The 23,067-nt window shown below is 37.5% G+C and overlaps 1 protein-coding gene across 2 annotated transcripts in view; it reads right to left on the bottom strand.

The window, feature by feature from the left end:
* The window catches only part of BMPR1B (bone morphogenetic protein receptor type 1B), a 380,630-nt gene that overhangs the window by 254,026 nt on the left and 103,537 nt on the right, over window positions 1-23,067 (bottom strand). The window contains exon 2 of one of the 2 annotated variants that reach the window (XM_057309681.1): window positions 15,087-15,204. The exons of the other annotated variant lie outside the window; for it this stretch is intronic. The gene's annotated coding sequence lies outside the window, so the exon portion shown is untranslated. The remainder of the gene's footprint in view (window positions 1-15,086; window positions 15,205-23,067) is intronic. 2 annotated transcript variants of the gene reach the window in all.

Here is a 23,067-nt window from a genome sequence, read left to right as displayed (position 1 = left end):
ATGTGGAAAATTAAATGCTTACAAGGTGCCTAGAACTGTGCCTGCTACATAAAAAGCACTTAGTATCGCTACTGGTATTTATGCTGTTACGACAACGAACAATCATACAGTCACAACTACTTGCATCAGCCAAACAGCCTATGTGTTTTCTGCTCCTGGGCCTTTAGTAAGAGAACTTTACCTGCCATCGTCTTCTTCCCCATGTTTGCTGTCAAAAAGCCTCCCCTGTCCTCTGAGGCCCAGCTCAGAAGCCACATCTATCTCCAAGAAGGTCTCCCTCAATCCTCTCACCCATAATTTACCATCACTTCGGGCACCACCATCACATTTTGTAAAAGAGAAGTAGTTACATAAAATATTTTTAATTATACACATATACAGGATGCAAATGAAAGAGGAGGAGGCAAGAAAGGAAACAAGGAGGGCTGGGGAGATGTGAAGAAGAGAAAGAGCAGGAAGAATATAGACCACAGTATGACTAGGGCTCATCTGGGTGATAGAGTTAATGTAAATATTTATTTTCTTCTTTTTGTATCTTATACTTTCTAAGTGGTCTAAAATAAACAAGTCTAACTCATGTAATTAAAAGAAGTGGAAGTTACTATTGATAAACAAAAACAAGACTTAACTGACCAACGCACTCCTAGCCCAAAATGAATCAAAGAAGGAATCCCAGCGCAGGAAGCATCTAGAAGTGATCTGTTCCGGTGAAGGTCTTCACCCAACTCTATGACGTTAGGTTCCAATCTCTTCTTTATTTAAAGGACTGTTGTAATGTATAAATAATAAAATGACAAAGAAGTACTTATAAACTACAAGATCAGGACCAATGAAAATCATTAGTCGGGTTTTAATTGTGCTGAATGCCTACTGTGTAGGATTTGAATCATCCAAGCCACAAGATACAGAAGGAAAACAGCACAGGGTCTGGAGTGCTTCTTCCTACTACGAACACCTAGCTCCTTCACAAGCAAAAAATAGTAAAAAGATTAATTTAGATGGCAAGGATTTTTCCATAGTACTTCATCAATTCTGCCACTGTACTGATCATAATTACCCCCCACCCCTAGAGCTTCTCCAAGGCATGGAGGAGTTTCACCTCCAAACACCTGGTGTTTGGCACACAGTAGGAAAAATAGAAATTCAGTTTGTTGAATTAAGCATCAGGACTGAAAAATTAAAATTTTTATTCCTTCTAATGTGATATGATAGTTTTCTTTTTAACCCAACTACACTGTCTCCTCAACAGCCATAAAGATTCACCCCCCATCATTCTACAAACATTGTGCATACACACTTGGTCTTCTCTCTGTAAACTGAACGTTTCTATTTCCTTCAACGCTCCTAATGTGTTTTTGGTTTTGTTAGCAAATTCTAGTTGTAATGCATAGTGAGCGGGAAATGACATTTGCCATATTTCTATTTTATGAAAGCAACTGATGTTTTCTTTCTGACTAGTAGGTGATCAATTTTTAAGAATGTGTGACAGGCACTTGAGAAGAATGTATCATCTCTATTATCAGGGTATATATATATATATATATATATATATATATATATGGAGATATATATATAGAGAGAGAGAGAGAGAGAGAGAGAGAGAGATCTCCATGAGTCCCACCCTGGTTACACTGTTTAAACTTTCTATCTCCTACTAATGAATCTTCTGTCTACTTGATCTGTCTTGTGCTGAATGAAGTATACTGAAGTCACCTATCAGCAATGGATTCTATCTGTCTTCCTCCATCTTTTGTGGGTTCTGTTTCATAAAGGCTATTGTTGGGTTATTTGGAAAATACTTTGTTGTGGATTGTGGCTGTTAGCACTAAAAAGTGTCCTTTGTGATACCTAATCTGTTGAGTCTAAAATTCTGTTTTATCTGTGATTAGGGCCTGCTCTCTTCCTGTGTCCCTATGCTTGATGTACTTTCGTCCATTTTTTAATTTTTAGCCTTTTGAATCACCTTGTTTTAGGTGTGTCTCTAAAAAAATAGTATATTGTTGGGCTTTGTTTTAGATGCCAAAATGAAAATCTTTTTCTTTTCCTGGGTGAGTTAACCCCACTCATATCTATCATTCTGGCTGATGTATTTGGTCTTGAATGTACCATAATCTTGGGTAATTATGTGTATTTTTTATATATGCTGTTTGCTCTTTTATTTTAAAAGATTTGGGGGTAGTATTTATGAAGCACTAAATTTTTTTATATTGGTTACCTTTGTACTTGTACAATTTTAATGTCCTTAAGTTCTATTTTTTTTGTTTGTTTGTTAAACCTTTTAGAATCTGTGGGGTTTTCTCACTATCCTTTAACACCAGCCATTGCCCACATGAAAAAGAGCTTTTCCTAGCATCCTCTTTTCCTTTCCTCTAATTTTTTTTAGCTGTGGTATCTCACCTCTACCTTTGTTTTAGTCTTACATGTATACTTATTTATTTTAAAATAATCACTATCAGTTCTCTTGCTCAAGTTTTCCTAGTTATCATTTGGTTGGACCCGGTTCATTCTCCAGTAGATTCCTCAGGAAGAGCTGATGGGTACAAAATTCCCCCATTGCTTTTCTAAAGCTTTGATATTTGATGGATAGTTTGGCTATCAATTCTTTGTTCATACTTTCAGTTAATTTAGTATCACAATAAAAACTGCTCCATGGCTGCCTTGCTTTCTTATGTTGGTTTTGAAAAATCCGATGCCAGTCTAATTACTTTACCTTTGTAGATTACTTGTTCCTCTTGCCTACTGGCCTTAAGAACTGTATCATTACCTCTGAAACTGGCTAACTCTCAGAGCGGATTTTTCGGGGTTAATTTTCCCAGGTAAGCTTTTTAATGTGCAGAAATTCAGGTCATTTTCTATTTCTGGAAGGTTTTTTTGGATTATAGTTTTAAATACTGGTTCTGTACATTATTTTGTTTTTCTTCTTCAGCAGACAATGCACATATTTTTCCTTCGTGGCTGGTCTTCTACTTCCGCTACTTCCTCTCTGATCCACTTTGCTGCTTTGTGTCATTTGTATTCTCTTGGCATTTTTCCCTGTGTTGCTCTGATGCCTCTTATTAACTTTCATTTGAGTCCATTTTCCCTGGGGTGCCTTGCAAGTTATCTTTATTTATGACATAACTTTGTCTTTTTCTTCCATTCATTTCCTAAGTTCAATACATACACTATTTTTCATTTTTCTTTGCTTTTTTTTTCATTTGTTTTTAGTTATTAAATTTCTGACTAAAGGTGGGTTTTCATATACTTAAATACTTGCTAAATACATTTAATTCCATTTGGAGGGTAGACATAGGTAGGTTTTGTTTTGTTTTTTTTTTCCTGCTTCCTGGTTGTTTTTCAGAACAAAGGTGGTATTCCACCTGATTTTATTATTGACTTATATGAAAATTCATTTCCTGATCTCCTTCAACAGATCTGTATCGATTTTACTTTCCTTTTGTTCACTTTTTGATACTGAATATTTTTTGGTGCTCTTTTCTGTCAGTCTGGCAAAGTTCAAGTATTTTAGCTGTTTTGCTTGGTCATTTATTTATTTGATTTGGTGATGGGGGAAAGTGTTGAATCCTCCAAGATTCTGTTTATTTTTTGCTTTCTAGAGCCCCAAATTTATCCCCTTCCTTTCTTTTCTCCTTCATCATCTAATTACCTAAAGATTTTTTTTTCTTTTCTTTAGAGAGGGTATGGGGAGGGGCAGTGGGAGAGGGTGAGAGAGAATATTAAGCAGGCTCCACACTCACCATGGAGCCCACCACAGGGCTCAATCTCATGACCCTGAGATCATGACCTAAGCCAAAATCAAGAGTCAGACAACCAACTGAGCCACCTAGGTGCCCTCTACAAAGAATCTTTTCTTTTTCACTTTTTCTCCCTAAAAAGCTATGTATTTGGAAGCCTGTCCCATCACATTATTGGTCTGGCCCTTTACATAATATTCTTTGAAATCCTTTTCCTGCAGTCTTGCTCTGATCTGCCCAATTTCTTTTTTAGTGTTCTTGGATTTGGGCTCTATTTAATCCCTCCGGTAATGGTCTCTCCAACTCTTCCTCATGGACCAAACCAACCGTTGCTTTCCTTGCTCCCTGCCGTTTTACTCAGTCAGCATTTGTACTCTGCAAACCTGCAGTATGAGCATGACAGGGGAGGAACAGCAGCGTGCAGGGCTGCCAGGCACAGAGTTACTTCACAATCTCAGCATCCTGTGCCCTCGAGGAATACTGAGGGTATACTTCTACATAGAGCTGTAATAGTTGTGAATTTAAATCATTTGGAGAGGAAATTTGGGGGTGTTATTTACCACACTGCCCTCCCTTGTGCTCGGCTACCTGGAAAGTCAGTGGTCATTTTTCAAAACATTTTCCATGACTTTGCAAAAAATATGGATTCAACGACTTTGTTGTGCTGTATATAGCATAGAGCTGTTATATATTTTTTCTTAAGGAGGCTCCATGCCCAGTGTGGAGTCCAACGTGTGGCTTGAACTCACAACCCTGAGATCAAGACCCGAGCTGAGATCAAGAGCCAGATGCTTAACTGACTAAGCCAACCAAATGCCCCAAAAGCCATTATATTTAAATGTAGTATTTGTGTGGCTCCACTCTCTCATATGCTCACTGATTTGGGACCCGCTTTGGTCAGTCGATAACAAAGAGCATTACATTCAGATCTCTCTCTGAACAGTTGCATTTGTCAACTTCTACCTGCCGCTCATTTAATTTTAGCTTTAAAAAAATTAAGCCATGCTTTTAGATACACAAGTTAGGAATTATTGTATCTTTCAGGGTATTTGACTCTCTTACAGAAAGGCAGTGACCTTGTTTTATCTGTAGTAATGCTTTGTCATCTTCAAGTGTTATTTCTTCTTCCAGAGTTGGGTCACCAGGGCTGTCAGATACAGAACTCGGTTATTTTTCTGGATTCATGTTTTCTTATTTTTGGCCTCTGAAGATTTCCCTTCATATCTCACCAGCTCAGCAACACATTTAAAACTTATATTTAACATTAGTTTGTGCTTTCTATATATTGAAAAATCCTGATTTTCAAAATATTTATTCTGTCTGAAACGGAAGTCAAGTGTTTCTATATAAATTTAGCATTTCCTTCAAAAACTATAGAACAGACATTTTGGCAAATTTCTCTATATAAGTTTCTTCTCTGGTAATAAATTTGTTAGCTCTGATAGCTCCAGTTTAAAAAACAAAGTTATTCTGTATTCCCTTCTTGCGATTTAAAAAAAAAAAAATCAGAAGAGAAAAAATGTTCAAACTCTACCATTTCATGCAAGTTCTTAAGAAGAGGTAGATGCATTTGTCAGATCCTTCTAAACTTCAATAGTGATGATTTTCTTTAAAAAAGATGCAATGTGTTCAATTTGTCTCTTTTTATTGAGTCTTTTCAGTGACTGGATAGAAAAGCATCTCTGTATCTGTGTATAGTTATCATTACAAAAATTACCCTAAAACTCAGTGGCTCCAAACATGAATTATTGCTCACGAGTCTATAGGTCTCTACTGGGCTCACTCAAGCATGTGTCGTCAGGGACAGGTTGGGTAGGTGGCTCTGCTCGGCTCCTGTCAGGCCTCTCTTACATGTTTCAGGGTCAGCTGGCTGGTGGCTAGTCTAGAATGACTAGCCTCAAATTCAACAGTCTGGCAGTGGCAGAGTTCCAAAAGAGAACAGAAGCAGGCGAGGGTTCTTGAGGCTTATTCTGGGAACTGGCACACCCATGTTTCTGCCACACTCTATTAGCCAAGGCAAATCCCAAGGCCAGCCCAGGTTCAAGAGGTGGGGAAAGACTCTACCTTCTTAACAGGAAGAACTGTAAGTCATTGCAAAGGATACAGATACAAGGATAAGGAAAGAACCAAAACCAATGTTGCCATTGAGAAGCCACAATCTACACATACAAAACTTAAGTTTGCTGTTGATATTTCATGAGCTATTATTAGTGTCTAAAAATTGTTACACCTGAATAAGGTTATGTAAAATTTCTGACACCTCCCTGGAGTGACCACGACCCTTCCCTATTGTGAGGGGAATCCTCTATTTAGCTGGCGTGAGGTCAGTTTTTTACATGAGGCCTGAATAGTAAGCAGCTAATTAAGACTCTATTAAAGGCTTTGAACTGGAGGAGTTAGATCACTAGTCTTGAATCCTCGAAGGATCACTCTGGCTTCACTGTGGACAGTAGATGGACATGGACAAGACTAGAATCAGAAAACATCCTTCAGGTTCTAAATTATAACACTGGTTTAGGAAAGACAGTAGCCCTAGATCTGGGTACTCCTGGCAGAGATACACAGCAGTGCACACACTTGAGGAATAATTATAGGGTAGAATTGACTATACTGGTAGATGTGTTTTCAATACACCTCCTATGTGCCAGATATCCTGATAGATTCTGGGGATTCAACAGTCCATCCACTCATGGAACTCTCAACTCAATGAAGAACAGAGATATGGATCAAAAAAGGACACGTTTCTCAAAGTATAACTGAAAAATCACTCTACTTTCTCCTGCCATAGTTTAAATGCAAATGTATCCAATTTACTGACACATGTTTAGTCCTACAAAGATAGTAGCATAGGGGTCACATACATCCGTTCTTGCCCATATTTGTTTATTGGTGTTTTTCCTACAGTGTGAACGTAAATCCTTTAGCAGTGCAATTACTCTCGATTTTGTCATAGTTCTAATCCCTATTGTCTTACCTACAACCCACTCAACTCCCATCAGCCCTCAAGGTATTCAAGTTTTTAACCTCTGGATTAGAAAAATAGTAAAAAATTAAAACTTGGTACAATCATGACAATGAAGCGAAAACAATTTACAGATAAAATAAATACAGCCTGAACAGGCATTCTATATTCTGTACCTTAAATTTTCTGTGTTTTGTATATACTGATAAGAATGAAGAATCCTACATCTGGAAACCATTTTTAAGCATATTAAATGAAATGCTTTTGAAGTGAATTAAGGAATATATTATGTATATTACATTAGGAAATGTATTCCCCTTGGATAAAAAATCAAATTAAGTTATTAATATATTGATGTTTTACATGAACAATTCCAAATACTTCATGAAAACAGAGGAAGGGTGTAAACAAATAAATGAGCATGTGTATCAGTAGGAATAAGAAACCCTTGGGGAATGAGCTATCACAGTAATATTTGATTAGGAGCAGAGATAGAAAGTATGAGATAAGACTACCTACAACACCAACGTGATGGAATGCAAATACTTTGTTCTGTCTTGTTTTTTGAACACAGACTCCTTGGAGACTCTGATGAAGTTATGGACCAGAAAACATGCATACAGACAAATGTGGCATATAGTTTCAGAATTCAGACACTGTCTCCCAAAAATCTACCTCAAATTCCCAACTACCTTATAAAAGAAAGAGCTCTTGACGGGAACCCAGCTGACACAGTTGTCTTCTTCTTCAGTGGAAGAAGGGAGGTGAACTAGAACTCAGTTAACTTTCCAAGTACCGTATCCAAGTTTTTCAAAGTCTCTGTGGGACACTTCCAGGAAGGGCAGATCAATAGACAGAACCCTGTGCTGGGAACTGGGTGCTGCCTAAAAACCCAAGAGAACTAGAAGAAGGGGAAGGAGAAAGGAGGGAAGAGGAAGGCTAAGAGAAGGAGAAAGGAGGAAGAAGAGGAGGAAGGAGGGAGAAGAGAAAGAAGGGAAGAGGGGAGGAGAAACAGAGGGAGGAAGGAGGGATGAGAAGGAGGGCAAAGAGCTCAAAGAAAAAGAGAAAAGAGCCCACTGTGGCTCGTAATTTTGCCTGGTGCCAGTTCTGAGTCCACCTACAAAGCAAACCTGAAGACCAGGAGCTATCCACTCAATCTGCATCGCAAGCCAAATCAGAGCAAAAACGATAATATGTTAAACTTATGAATTCCTACATTTATAATTATGATATCTGATACGTGCTCTTTACAAAAACCACTTTGTTTTACTTCTAACCCATGATGCTTGAGGTCTGAGTTACCCTATTTGAAAACCACAGACACTGTATCTTTTAAAAGTACTCTGAGTCAAACTGACCTAAATTCAAATCTCCACTCTGATTCTAGCAAAGTTATTCTGGACCAGGTAAATAAAATCTCTGATTCTGATCTTGTCCATCTGTAAACAGAATATATTAAAATATCTCCCCTTATTTCAAGACTTATTGACAAGATGAAATGAAACAATATATGCTCAGTGTCTTCTACCTAACGTGTAGACAACAAACTGTGACAAACAACAATAAAGGGGAAAGGCAAAAGGGCAAAGCTCCCGCCAAATCTTTACGCATCTCTATTCTCCACCCTCAAACTAAACTCTGATGAACGCAATTTTTCTTATTTCCAAGGTAAGGCAGAGCTATATATGTGCGCATATGAAAGCATGTCTCTGATGGTGGAATAGTTCTTGCCTCCTGGAATAGAAAAGACACAAAAGACTATTACACTTCCCTCAGCATGCTATTAAGAAAATTTCCTCCATGACCAAAATTTTTAAAAATGAAACAGTCCATGGAAGGATATCCTCCTCCTCAATCCTTCAACGGAGAAAGAACAGTGACAGACGGCCACATAGGACCCTTCTTCATTCCAGCAGTTCCAAACCTGACTACCCAAGGCCTTCACATGACAACTTCTTAAAAATATAGTCCTGAGTCTGGACTATCCAGAGTTCTGAACTACAACCTTCTAGATAAGGGAACGCATTTCTCAAAGCCTCACAAATTTGGCCAGGTGCACAGCCAAGGTTGAGACACTTTCCTACCCTTCAGTCTTTCATAAAACTTGCAAACAATTGCAGGGTATGTCAGTCTATTTTACAAAGATTACTTTTAGAGCTGGAAGGGATCTCAGCCATTATTAAGGTGAAATCAATAGCCTTATTTTACTGCTAAAGAGAAAAAGGCCTAGAGAGATGAAAATATTTGCCTGAGCCTAGAATTGGGACCCAACGACTTTCATTGCCAAATATTTGTGTCGCATCTTTTTCAAGCCTCTGAAAGAAAAAAGGGTGGTTTCCTACCTTCCAACATTGATTGAAACACCATTTTGATTCATTGTATTGAGGGCAAATTAGCTGTTCTACTTGAATTTCTAGGCATATCGCAGAGATATCGCAGAGTCAGTTCCAGACCACTGCAATAAAGCAAGTCAAGTGAATTTGCTGGTTTCAAAGTGCATAGAAAAGTGATGTTTACCCAACACTCTAGTCTAATAAGCAACAGCATTATTTCTAAAAAATGTACCTACCTTTAAAATACTTGACTGTTAAAAATTGTTAGCCATCATCTGAGCTTTCAGTGAGTTGTCATCTTTTTGCTGGTGGAGGGTCTTGCCTCGATGTTGATAGATGCTGACTGATCAGAGTGGCGGTTGCTGAACACTGCGGTGGCTGTGGAAGTTTCTTAAGATGACAACAGGGCACCTGGTGGCTCAGTCGGTGACGTGTCTGCCCTCGGGCTCAGATCCCTGGGATCCAGCCCCACATGGGGCTCCCTGCTCAGCGGGGAGCCTGCTTCTCCCTCTGCTGCTCACCCTGGCTTGTGCTCTCTTACAATCTCTCTCAAATAAATGAATAATAATTTAAAAAAAGATGACAACAAAGTGTGCTGCATCAAATGACCCTTCCTTCCATGAACAACTCCTCTGTAGCATGTGATGCTATTTGATAGCATTTTACCCACAGCAGAACTTCTTTCAAAACTGGAGCCAATCCTCTTAAACCCTGCCGCTGCTTAATCAACTAAGTGTAGGTAATATACTAAATCCTTTGCTGTCTTTCAACAGTCCTCACGACATCTTCACCAGGAGTAGGTTCCATCTCAAAAAAACTACTTTCTGTGCTCAACTACAAAAAGCAATTCCTTATTTATTCAAGTTTTAAAATGAGATCGCAGCAATTCAGTCGTATCTTCAGCTCCACTCTACTCCTAGTTCTCTTGCTATTCCCACCACACCTGCAGCTAGCTCCTTCACTCAGGTACTGAACCCGCTCCCACCGCCCCCCACCCCAGAATCACTCATGAGGGCTACGATAAGCTTCTTCCAAACTCCTCTTAATGTTGGTATTTTTACCTCTTCCCATGAATCATGAATGTCCATAATGACACCTAGACGGGTGAATCCCTTCCAGATAAAACTCTGGGCTTTGCTCAGATCCATCAAAGGAATCACTACCTGTGGCAGCTGCGGCCCTCTGAAATGTGAAATGTAATTCCTAAATAGTAAGACTCGAAAGTCAAAATGACTCCTTGATCCACGGGCTGCAGAATGGATGTTGCGTTAACAGGCGTGCGAACTACATCCATCTCATTGTACATCTCCCTCAGAGCTCCTGAACTTCCAGCTACATTACCAATGAGCAGGAATATTTTGAAAGGAATCTTTTTTCTGGGCAGTAGGTCGCAGCAGGTTTAAAATATTCAGTAAAGCACGTTGTACACAGATGTGCTGTCATCCAGGTTTCGGTGTTCCTTTTATAGAGCACAAGATTTAATATAATTCTTAAGGGCCTTAACATTCTCAGAATGGCAAATGAAGCTTGGCTTCAACTTGAAGCTGCATTAGTCCCTAACAAGGGCCAGCCTGTCCTCTGAAGCTTTGAAGCCATGAAAATCCTAGATGGTATCTTCTTCCAATAGAAGGCTGTTTTGCAGACACTGAAAATCTGTTCTGTAGTGTTGCCACCGTCGTGAATTAGCTAGATCTTCGGGATAACTCGCTGCAGTGTCTACATCGGCACCTGCTGCTTCACCTTGCGCTCGGATGTTATGGAGACGGCGTCTTTCCTCAAACCTCACGAACCGACCTCGGCTACCTTCCAACTTTTCCTCTGCAGCTTCCTCACTTCCTTCAGTCTTCTAAAAATTGAAGGAAGTTAGGATGTTGCCATGGATCAGGCCTTAGTTTTAAGGGAATGTTCGGGCTGGTTTGATCTTCTACCCAAACCACTAAAACCTTCTCCCTATCAGCAGTAAGGCTGTTTTGCTTTCTATTTGTGTGTTCACCAGAATAGCGCTTTTAATTTCCTTCAAGCACTTTACCTTTGCATTCACAACCTGACTAACTTTGATGCAAGAAGCTTAGTTTTCAGCCTGTCTTGGCTTTTGACATGCCTTCCTCACTAAGCTTAATCATTTCTAGCTTTTGACTTAAAGTGAGAGACCTGTGATTCTTCCTTTCAAGTGAACACTTAGAAGCCTTTATAGGGTTATTAATTCGCCTAATTTGTATATTGCTGTGTCTCAGGGAATAGGAAGGCCCAAGGAGAGGGAGAGAGCTAGGAAATGGCTGATGGGCGGAACAGAGGAAACACACACAATATTTATAGACTAAGTTCACTATCTTATATGGGTGTAGTTCATGGCACCCCAATACAATTACAATAGTAACAATAAAGATCACCAATCACACATCACCATGATAAATAGTGAAAAAGTTGGAAATATTTTGAGAATTACCAATATGTGACCCAGACACAAAGTGAGCAAATGTTATTGGAAAAAGGCCACTGATTGACTTGCTCCACACAGGGTTGCCACAAACCTTCAATTTGTAAAAACGCAGTATCTGAAAAAGCAGTAAAACGAAGTATGCCTATATAGAGATAACCGTGATTTAAAAAGTAGTCTCTGAAATTCTGCCAGTTATTGAATGAGAACCCATCATAGATACACAGAGTTCATCTGTTTTAAAGGACTTTCCTTCTAGGAAAATTCAATGTTTGAGTAAATGACAAATACACAAACCTCAACAGCATCTGGGATTTTTTTTTTTTTTTAAGTTTAAAAATACTGGGGTGCCTGGGTGGCGCAGTTGTTAAGCCTCTGCCTTCGGCTCAGGGCATGATCCCGGAGTTCTGGGATCGAGCCCCACATCGGGCCCCTCTGCTTTGAGCCTGCTTCTTCCTCTCCCACTCCCCCTGCCTGTGTTCCCTCTCTCGCTGGCTGTCTCTGTCAAATGATTAAATAAAATCTTTAAAAATAAATAAAAAAATAAATAAAGTTTAAAAATACTAAGAAAATTAGAGGGGTTTTTGTTGTTGTTATTGTCTTGCCATTTTATATAAGAAAATGTTCAATAAAAATTATTTTGTTGGTGTGATAATCATTTCTCTTAGGTACTGGATGAAAGACACAAATAAAAAATCTATAATTACTTAAATTCTAATTTAATCTGGGAAATATAGATAATCTGTATGGTTGGTATAACTGCAGCATTTTTAATGTAGAAAGCTTTATTTAATAGATCAAACTTGTATTAAAAATGAATTTTCCATTGTGTAATTAAATCTTGTCCACACACACACACTGATTTATGACACTGAATACAAAGCAATATGGTTAGACAAAATATTGTCCTAAGATACTGTTCTAACTCTATCATGGAAATTTAAAAAAAAAAAATCTTCTGGATCAACAAATACTTAATATTAGAAAAATGAAAATCAAATTCAAATATTAAATCTAGTGTCTTCCATGATGCATTCCATTACTATCTTACTCATTTTAGGATGACGCTTGTCTGCTCTGTTCTACCAGATGTGCAGGACTAGTGAAGAGCACGGGATCCGTAGTCATACGATCAGTTCCAAGGCCAGTTTACCATGCATTTGCTGACTTACACTCTAGTTTCACCATCTACAGATCAAAGTACTAGAAGCAATTACTTCCTAAGATTATTATGAGAAGTAAATGACAAAAAAGGCCCCAAAATAAAGTATATGTTCCATCCATTGACAATTATTACCACCTAAGTGCTCATTTTTTGCTTTCTAAATATGGATATTAGAAGAAATAAGGAAAAATTCTTTAGACCTGAACATACAGTGGGAAACCTCTATATTTTAATAAATCCATTAAAACAGAAAGCAGCTAACTATAAAAAAATTTAGTAGCTGAAACATTATTAATCTTAATTTCAAAAGGATCTCATACAAATTAATCAAGCTAAAACTGCAATAGATAAATGTGCAAATGTGGGGACACCTGGGTGGCTCAGTTGGTTAAGCGTCTAACTATAAATTTGGCTCAGGTCATGATCTCAGGATTTTGAGATCGAGCCCCACATCGGGCTCTGTGCTGGGCTTGGATCCTGCTTAAGACTCTCTCTCTCCCTCTTCCTCCCCTCTACTCTTCCTCTCTTAAAAAAAAAAAATTTATTTAATTAATTTTAAAAAATTTTAAAAATATGTAAACATGGGAATAGAAAACTCACAAAAGATGAAATACGAATGTCTAAAAAATGTATTGGAAGTAAAAAAGAAAGTAGAATCTCAGAAGGGATCAAAGACTACTAGTAAAATAATGAAACACAATTTCCCTCTATCTAATTGGCAAAGATTTTCACAATCCTAATACTCTGTGAAACCAGTCCCCTCATACACTCCATTTAAAACAAATATAAAATATAGCATTCTGGGAAAATATTTTGCAATATGTTTCAAGAGCCCTAAAAAAATGTTACCATTTCTTGATCCAGTTATTTCACTGTCAGGAATATATTTTCTAGACATATAATCTGAAATAATACAACAGAAAGATTATACAGCCGTTAAAATGGTGTTTTAAAAGACCAAAAATAAAGGCAATATGATTCCAACTGAAATACAGAAAGGGGCAAGGGGATATAAAAATGCTAACATTGAAGTGGTAGAATTCTTTTTACCTTCTGCTAACTCTACAATAAGCATGTATTGTTTTCATTAATAAAATATTGTTTTAATTATCCTATTAAACACTATATTCTTAGAAAACTATATGAAATTTAATACACTGGATAGTTGATATCTCTGGAAATATATCTACATTTCAGTTTCTACTTTCCACGGTCTCACTGTTTTATGAATGTAGTGAAAACTTCAATTAACAGGCTAAGCCACTCTCACTGTTCAGGCACAACTATACAAAGCCAGACACAGTTAGTGGCCTTCCATACTGTGGGGTGGGATCTAGATTAATCCTACATTTTACTTCTAGGGCAAGAAGCCTATAGGTACCCTCTTTGCCAGCAGAATTATGAGAACCTAGTCCACAGGCTGAGCTTCTGCCTGCTTTTCTAATTTATTCTGGTTCATTGGCTAGCAGGAAATTCCAACCCTGAAACCAGTCCATTTGACTAGTTCTCTGATCTTATCCCAAGTCCTGATAAAAGACCCCTCTTCCTTTGGGACTGAAATCTGAATCCATCAATAACTCTGAGCACAAATCAAAAAATGGATGAAACCTTTCCCAAACACTTCACTCTGAGACTGCAGATTTGGGATGCCCTGCCCCAGGCCCCTGATACTATCCTTTGGAAAGAGACAGCCACCAGATCTAGACTTGGTTTCTGACCTTCTTCCCCACCATCTCTCCCTGTGAGGAAAATCCCATGACTCAGACACCCAAGTCAATGCGGGCTGTGAAGTACAGGGGCAATTAAGTTATGGTTCTAGACTTTACCATGTTGAAAATTTAACCTTAAAGCACTTAACCCAGGGGAAAAACTTAAGTTGTATTGATACCCCAAGAAACAAATGATAATAATACTTCTCAACTGCATTATTTCTACATTCTTACTTAAAATTATATTATGAAAATGATCATTTCCAAGCCAGCAATGGAATCATATAAATATGAATTAGGTAACTTTCTGAAAACTTTACTGAGCTATCGAGTAATGATTTAAAGAATTAAAAATGTTGATAAAGTCAAACACATTCTATCAACTCACTTGTTATTAAAAAGCATATAAGAAAAATACAGTACATCTTTCCATTGTTATTATGAACCAGTTTACCCTGCAATGCTCACAAGGAACAATCAACTCTCATCTAGCTTTTCTTTATTTCCTTCTTATGAAAATAAATTGGCTCAATCCCCCTATGGTACCTGGTGAAAAATCCTAATCCTCTTTTCAAATTGCATTAAGATATCAGTTATTCTCTAACTACAAAGAACAAATGAAACACTTCTCTACACTGACTTGTAAATTCTCCGACATTCAGATCCTTAAGAGTTGTTAATTCACTTTTAACTGTTCTTTTTCTTCATCTAACAATTTGTCTCACATCAGAGAGGTGTTGCTTCACCTTATGTGTCTTTGGTGAGAGGTCTGAAAGCTTTTAGAGGCTTCTGTCCTCCCTGGACCGGTCTATGGTTCAGTTAGTGCCACCAGATGGATGGTATTACCTTCGGTTACAGGAAGAGCTGAAAGAAAGGAGCATACCTCTAGTATGGTATAATTTTATAGAAAACTATAAACACATAACAATTAAACAATTACTGAAGCACCCCTGAGCCTTTAAATAGAAGTATAATATAAAACACTCTTGAAAATGGCAAAGCCCCTTACATGCAGGTTTTCAGATCTCTTTGGCCTCCTATATTCCCCACTCAGAAGATTTTCTGGACCAACGTTTCCTGCCTCTATAATCAGTCATGTTGTGAAAATGAACTGCATCACTCCAACAAGTATTTTATCCATGTTCCTAAATATTTCACTTTCAAAGAAATATGCAATGATTTCCCCTCATAGAGTTTGCCATTAATCTTGTAACATTGAGCAAATATTCTAGGAAACATGAAGCAATGATGCAAATATTTCCCAGAACAATTTATTTTATTTTATTTTATTTTATTTTATTTTATTTTATTTTTGAAGATTTTATTTATTTATTTGTGGGGAAGAAAGACAGAGAGCACAAGCAGGGGGAGCGGCAGACAGAGGGAGAAGCAGGCTCCCTGCTGAGCAAGGAGCCCAACACTGGACTTCATCCCAGGACTCTGGGATCATGACCTGACCTAAAGGCAGAAGCTTAACCGACTGAGCCACCCAGGCATTGCTCCAGAGCAATTTTTTAAAAGAAAACAAAGAAATATGATCACTCATCAAAAGGTAAAAATTATATTCTCTTACTGAATATTATCTTTACCTTTCAGGACAACAATTTAAATCTTCACAAACATGAATAGAACTGTAGACACTAAATTGGGGGAAAGTCATTACATTGATATTCCCACAGAAATAATTTTTATATATTTGCTTTTGACTGAAAAGGTTGCCAAGAATTGTGAGATATTTATCAAATACAAAATTTTACATAAAGGCAGGATCAGGCCACCAATGTGGATTTGTAGCTAGAGCTGTGAACTGATGTGTGATAACCAAGGGTCTGCTACAGAATATTTGTTCAAATAGTGTCATACGTCTCCAGTATAGTATAGCAGTAAAGATCATAGGATCATGGTTTAATCCCAGATCTACTATTTACTAGCCATATAATCTTGGACAGCTTTCTTAACCTTCCAGTGCTCAGTTTTATCACCTATAAAATGGAAATATTAACGAAGTAGTTCTCAAAGACTTACTGTAAAGCGTAAATTGAATGTATATGAAGCATTGTAACACTGCCTGGAGATTGTACCACACTATATGAAGTAGCTACACGTAGGGACAAACTGGTTAGAAAAGAGTTTCCAACTCAACAGCCACCGAGGTCTATGGCAATCTACCGAGGGTTGAGCCTCTGAAGTCCATACCACCTGTTTCACATTTATCCTCTCACATGAGTGAAGCCAATTAGAACTATCAGCCTAAAAGTATAATGGATTGGATTTGCTGGAAAACAGCATAATTTTGTAATCTAGTTTGTATTAACCTGAAACATGGTATCATGATGATATCAGCAATATTTGGCGAAAGGTTATTAGCAAATACGTAAATGTTAGATGAAAAGACAAAGTGTGTAAGCCAACATTTCAAAAGAAAGGCACAAGTTCCTTTCTCATTACATAACAAATCCACAACCACTCTGTCATGCTGATTTACACCAGTTTCCTTATCTTCTGTGTTTTTACTGATAATTAAAGGAACAATTGTACATTCCATTCATTGTATAAAATATATTATCTTTCTGTTGACTTCAGCATACCACAAAGTCAGAATGTCAAAAAGCAAAAATGATCCCTAACAAACATCCCAAACTCTTTAATAGTTACTATGACCTTACTTTTATCAATGAAGCATGAAATGACCTTCCCTTCCTTTCACATCTAAGAAAGAGTTAGTTGAAGTCCACCTTGTCAACAAAAGGGGAGAAACTGAGTTGCTCTTTGTTTTAATATATCGGGCTTGAGAAAAGTGAGAGAAGTGTGAGTGATCTTTTACCAACTCAAATGCAGAGCCAATGATAACACATAACAAAATTGAGGGGGGAAAGCATATTTGTACTGCAGCATCTCAAAACCCTAACTTTGGAGTTCTTAGCTTATAAACATGAGAAAATATAGTACTCTATATAATAGAATTACAGACAGCATATGAAGTGTGCTCTAACAGAAGCAAATATTAACTCTAAGGAGTCTTGTAGTTTGGGGATATTATTTAAAGCAAAAATTTTACTTAAACAAAAGGATAGCCACAAATTTTTCAAAGTAAATAATAAACTAGATTTTTACCTATAATACTTTCCTAACTGAAATTATTTTCTTAAAAAACAGAAAGAAAAATAATCAGATTTTCATAGCCCTTTGTATTTACATCACCAATGTATTTATATCACAAATATTTATATTTGTGATAAAATTTATATCACAAATATTCTAGTAAAATTTGTATAAGCTACAATTAGACCTTAATTAGGTATGAAATATGTTTTTTCAGCTAAAGCACATAAACAAGAGAGCCACAGAACAAGAAAGATGACTAGAAGCAAAATGCCTGCATGGTCAAATAAAGTCAAAAATAAGATAACAATATTTTCCATTCTAATGTTATCAGATTAAGTAGGCAAACAAATTAATGTATAAATTAAGTTGACAAAGTGACTTGACTGCCAGAATTAGTGTAATAAGATTCCCATAATCCCAAAACAAAATAAAACCCATGTCATATAGAAATGTCCCACAGAACTTTATTAGAATATAATTATATTTAAGCCAAAATCAAGAGAGACCTTGCTTCGGATTCACAAAATAGAACATTTTAATAGTCTGAAAACAAAATTATATGAGATGGTGATGCCAAGTATGAAATTAGCTGATTTACTTTCTATTTACCTTATGTTTTAAAGCTACTGCAATCTTAAGAGCATTCAAATTACATACAAAAAACATTAATAGGGACGCCTGGGTAGCTCACTTGGTTAAGCATCTGCCTTAGGCTCAGGTCATGATCCCAGGGTCCTGGGATCAAGTTCTGCATCGGGCTCCTTGCTCAACAGGGAGCCTGCTTCTTCCTCTGTCTGCTGCTCCCCCTGCTTGTGCTCTAACAAATAAATTTTTTTTAAAAATCTAAAAATATAGGCATTAATAAATGGCACAATCAACATAAATCACATGACTCTAGAAAGAACATCAAAATGAAACACAAATACAGTAGGCAATCCTGCCTGAAATGCTTACACGAGACCGACTGACCTAGAAATGTATGCTTAGTACACAGCAAATTTGATAAGTAACTGGTAATTGATGAATTGATACACAGGTCTCAACCTGGCCTTAGATGAGTTACTGAACTTCCCTCTGTGTTTCAACACCCTCACCTGTAAAAAGTTAGGGTGTTTCAAAAATGCCTAATACTCAATGATAAATATTAGCTTCATTGTGATTAATAAAGTGGATTAAATAATTCTCAAGGTCTAATTTACATTAAAAATGCACTTGTTCATTAAACAAATAAATATTGAGTGCCTACTCTCTACCAGGAATCTTGATTTAGAGTAGACCACCCAAAATTACAACTTTCAAAAAGCAAAATATTTATTATTTCCTTTCTTCTTATCTTCCCATAAAAATCTCTTTCCAAGGAGTGGGCCCCTCATGACTGTCAAAGAACACAGACAGTATATCTAATTTGCAAAAGCCTTAAAATCAAGCACAAATATCTAAGTCATAAGATGCTTTTTTTTTTTCTCCCCGTCTCCAAAAAGAGAATGCAGGAAAAAAATGAACTTTGACTGTGAGAAACAATAACCTTCCCTGAAATTGAGAGGAATAAGAGAACATGGCTTTGATCAGGGCCCCCAGCCTCTTCCAGTCATTTTCTTACAAACCTAAACTCATCAAAGCATGGAGGTAAAAGTTTGGTTTGTGACAGTAAATCAAAAGGATAGCATTGCGTATAAAACAAAACTGTTAGGCTGAGACTCCTTGCTTGATCCCAGAAATCTTTTTAATTTGGGTCATCTGCTGTGGTGACAGTTCTCATCAGCACTGTCTTCAGAGAAGCTCCATGCCTTAGTCCCAAATGGTAATCTGCCTTGACCCTCTAGGGACAAAAATCAAGTCTCCAGAGAATTTCTATGGAGATATCTATGAGCACATCATAAGAATATGTCTAACAGGAACCAATGTTAATTTCAGGAATTTGAAACCATTTTACGACTCTGATGATCTGGGTTTGACAACTAATAACAAGGAGCACTACAGGTATGCAATTTGAAGAAAGTTGAACATCAGCTGTTCATTCATTAACTTACCTATTCATGTTGAAATGATTTAAAATATGAAACATTCTCCTTGCTTAAAGAACTGAATTCACAGACAGCAAAAACCTATAAAATATTCATATTTCCTTTCATTCACCAGGGTTTTCATAAATGTTGAAAGCATATCTTTTATTAAGGAAGGCCTTAGAAATATGCTATGTTCTTACTTTTTAGAATCTAGATCACTAATTAAAAAAGAAGAAAATTCACCAAAGAAAAGCTTGTGTGAAACTGATTAGGCATCTTAACTCATAACACACCAGAATATGTTTTATCCTCTTTAAGGAATCATTATTTTAACTCTTAGAGAAAAATCTCTAAAAATTGTATTTTTATTATGACAAGTTTTCTGACTTGCTTGAATAACAGTTTTTTTCACTTGCTTATTTATTCACTTGCATATTGAAAAGGAATTTTCACTATTCAGCTATATTCTTTTAATTCCAACACAGATAGAATATAGATTGTATAGGATTCAACTATCCCAGAAGATCAGCCCGCTGAGCCTCTCAGATAACAAGTACAGTTGATCTTTGAACAACACAAGTTTGAACTGTGTGGATCCACTTATATGTGGATTTTTTTATATATATATATAAATACAGTACAATACTATAAATGTACCTTTCTTCCCTAGGATTTTCTTAACATTTTCTTTTCTCTAGCTTACTGTATCATAAGAAGACAGTATATAATAAATATAACACAAAAACATGCGTTAATCGACTGTTTATCAGTAAAACCTCCTGGTCAACAGTAGGCTATAAATAGTTAAGTTTTGGAGAGTTAATAATTATACGGATTTTCAACTATTCAGGGGATCAGTGTCCCTAAACACCACATTTTTCAAAAGCCAACTGTACTTGCTTGCCACTTAACCTAAGAATCCAACCAACTCAAACAAATTCAGAGCAAAAGTGGCTTACAGCAGTAATTCAACTAGTATTTTCTAAATTAATGTCATCAACTGAGATTGCACCAGACAGTGTGATTAAGTCCAGGAGACACAAATATCAATAAGGTACATATCAATAAGTATTGTTTTTTTAAAAGACAATAATCCAGACAGCCAAAACAATCCTGAAAAAGAAAAGTCTCACATTTCCTGATTTCAAAACATATTACAAAGCTACAGTTTTTTTTAAAAAGTGTTGTATAAGCAAAAGACATATCAACTAATGGAACAGATAAAGGGCTCAGAAATAAACCTTCACAATGTGGTCAAATGATCTTTGACAAAGGATCCAACATTACTCAGAAGGAAAGGACAATCCCTTCAGCAAATGGTGCTGGGGCAACTGGATATCTGCATGTGAAAGAATGAAGCGGGACCTTTACACAACAATTAACTCAAAATGGATTAAAGACTTAAATGTTAAGACTTAAACTAAAATTGCTCTAAGAAAATATAGGTGTAAAGCCTCATGATGCTGGATTTGGCAATGAATTTTTTGATACGATACCAAAAGCGCAGGCAACAAAAACATACATAGAAGAAAGGAACCATACCAAACTTTTGCACAGCATATAACACAATCAACAGAGTGCAATGGCACAATAAAACAGGAGAAAATATTTGCAAATTATTTATCTGGAAAGGGTTTCATATCCAGAATATTAAAAAAAAAAACAAAAAACCTACATATCAACAATGAAAAAACAACCCAATTAAAAGATGGGCAAAAGACTTGAAAAGACATTTCTCCCAAGATAATAAAAAAGGCCACCAAGCAGAAGAAAAGATGTTCAACATCACTAATCATTAGGGAAATGCAACCTGAAACCACAATGAGGTGTCACCTCATGCCCATTAGGATGGCTGCTATTAAAACAAAGTGGGGGGTGTCCCAAGATGGAGGCATAGGAAGATGCTGAACTCACCTCCTCCCACGGACACACTGAACCTATAGCTATATGTGGAAAATTTCCCTCTGAAAAAGACCTGATAACTAGCGAAACAGCTCCCTCACAACAAACAATAAAAGGGCCCGCTGAGAAAGGTAGAAGCAGAGATGCAGTCTCACCAAAAACCCCAACACCAGCACAGCAACCCACAATTGGGAAGGATCTCACGAGTCCAGAGCTTCTCCCTGAGGAGCAAGGGGTTTGTGCTCCACCTCAGGCACCCCAACCCTTGGGACTGCACTGGGGACATCAGCCCCCAAAACATCCCTCTTTGAAAATCAACAAGATTTATGTCCAGAAGGCTGGAGTGAATTGAGATACTGCTCTTAAAGGGCTCACACAAAGACTCGCTTGCCCTGGAGCCCCGCATAAGGGCAGCAGTTTGAAAGTCACCAAGACCATAGGTGAAGAATATTCATTTGCTAATCTTAAAGCATCTGTTGGAGAGGAGGAGGCCTCCTGGAACTCTCTGTATTGATGGAGGCACTGGTGGGTGCCATTTTTGCTCTCTCCCTCTACCTTGTTAGTGCTGGGCAGGGGGCACACATGGTCCCTGCACTCTTCCATTGCCCTGTTAAAGCCAGCAGGTGCATTTCAACCTAGTGCTCTTCCTCTGCCTTGCTAAAGCCAGCAGGCACACACAGTCCATATGGGCAAAACTCCTTGATTACCTGGCTCTAGTGGCCCTTGTGTTCCTGGATCCCTGAGACAGTAACCATAGAGACAGTCCTTTACAGGCTACCACCTCCAGGGCAATGCACAGACGGCAGACTGAAAGTCTATCTGTGAAAAAGGACTATTTACTTGTCCTGGAACTTCAGCCTGACAAGCAGGCCTCAATTTGCCATACATTTAGAGCTGCAAGGAAAATAGGCCAGGGGACACAATCTGCATTCTCCCTTGGGCTCACTATACCTCGTCAGTATCTCCCAGAAAGGAGCTTATACACTCACCCAGAGCCCTGATTTTTCCAGCTGTTGCTCAGGAGGCACCTCCAGATCACCTGGTCTAGAAGATAGCAGGGTTCACAATTGTGGCCCCACAAGACTGTATGTATTTGCATACTTTAAAAGCTGCTGCCTTAGGGTCTGGCTTCTAATCAGCCTACAAGTAGGTGCTGACTGAGATCCTGCCCTTTGGAAAACTGACAGGTCTTGGCACACCCTCAACAACTGGGACCTATCAAGAATAAATCTGGCTGCTTTGACAATCACAAAGGTTCAAGACACCATCTAAAGTTAGGGCAAGGTTGAATGATAACATTCATCTTCTACACAAGGCAACTACTTCACAACTGTAAGAAGTAGCTATTTTGCTTAATACATAGAACCAAACACAGAGGGTCAAGCAAAATGAGGAAACAGAGAAATATTTCCACACAAAAGAACAAGATAAAACCTCAGAAGAAAACCTCAACAAAACAGACATAAATAATTTACCTGATCAAAAGTTCAAAGTGATGACCATAAAAGATGCTCACCTAACTAGGGGGGTGGGAGGTTGAACAGATGAATTCAGTGAGAATTTAAAGAGAGAAAATATAAGGAAGTACCAGACTGAAATCAGAGCTGAAGAACACAGTAACTGAAATGAAACATACATCAGAGGGGTTCAACATCAGACTAGATGAAGCAGAGAAAAGGATCAGTGATCTAGAAGACAGGATAGTAGAACTCAC

Source organism: Ursus arctos, unplaced genomic scaffold (genome assembly GCF_023065955.2).
Source record: "Ursus arctos isolate Adak ecotype North America unplaced genomic scaffold, UrsArc2.0 scaffold_9, whole genome shotgun sequence".
Taxonomy (NCBI): domain Eukaryota; kingdom Metazoa; phylum Chordata; class Mammalia; order Carnivora; family Ursidae; genus Ursus; species Ursus arctos.
The sequence above is the reverse complement of the archived record's forward strand: the minus strand, read 5'-3'. Positions and strand labels throughout refer to the sequence as shown.